This window comes from Alligator sinensis, unplaced genomic scaffold (genome assembly GCF_000455745.1).
Source record: "Alligator sinensis unplaced genomic scaffold, ASM45574v1 scaffold946_1, whole genome shotgun sequence".
In the NCBI taxonomy this organism is placed as follows: domain Eukaryota; kingdom Metazoa; phylum Chordata; order Crocodylia; family Alligatoridae; genus Alligator; species Alligator sinensis.
In genome coordinates this window covers 109,132-110,202 of record NW_005842751.1, presented here as the reverse complement: position 1 = coordinate 110,202, position 1,071 = coordinate 109,132, and positions in this window count along the sequence as shown.

Below are 1,071 nucleotides of genomic sequence, written 5' to 3'. Positions count from 1 at the left end.
GGGCTGGTGCCGCTGGGCGCCGGCGGGGGAGGGATCCTTCCGCCGGGCAGCGAGGCCCCGCCCCCCGCTCCCGTGAGGGGCCGCAGGCTGGAGCCACCTCTTCAATCCTTCCCGCGGGGAAGTGGGAGACAGCAAGCGCTGGCCCAGCAGGGGGCAAGCCCTGCTGTCCCTCGCGCTGGTGGGCAGCTCTGGGCCGGGCCAGGCCCCTTGCCCGGGCGACTGTGAAGGGCCTGACGGTCAGCAGCTGGGGAGTCGCTGCTCATCCCGGCCCGGGGGACCCCTTGTGCCGCCGGCAGTGACATGAGTCTCGGCAGTCAGAGCTACCAGCCGGTCAGGCGGCGTGTGCACCGTTGCCGAGCCACAGGGGGCGATGGCTCAGCGCTCACGTCAGGCCGGCCGTCAGTCCCTGGTCCGCACCAGGAAAACCAGCGGGCCTCCTGCGAAACTGCATTCGGCAAACTGTGAGAGAAATCCTGGTGGCACTGCCACCGACATCGCGCAGTCCTGTGGCTTGCATGGCGTTAGGCTTGCTACCGAATCTTACAGCTTACCGTTGAAGGTCTGTCGGCTACCAAGCGAAGCCTAATTGGAGCTACCAAATAGCTCAAACAAAACCAGGCATCCAAGATATTTGGTTCCATAGTTGGGAAGGACCAGAAGTGCTTCCTAACCTTCCAGTGGCTTTCTAGTCATTGATCAGACCTCATAATGGCTTTACATTTTCTGCACCAGAACAACCATAGCGTCAACAATGAGGAGAAGCCCTGATGCATAATAAATGCAAGAATGAATATGATGACCTTCTTAAATGCCAGATTGCCAAAAATATCCACTAACGGCTTAATTTATATTTATGCTACTTGATGATACCGCCTCGATCAGAAGTCCAGCTCAGCTACTCAAGAGTTTGTTCAGCAATGCCCCTTTACATTTTTCTGTGCATTTCTGGTGTTTACGATTAAATGCTTCCATCATAATTGCCTATTCATCTTTTCTCAAGATAATATTAGCGTCTGTTATATAGACTTCCCAAGTTTTCCTGATTGTGAAACTGCCACCTCTAGGGCTATG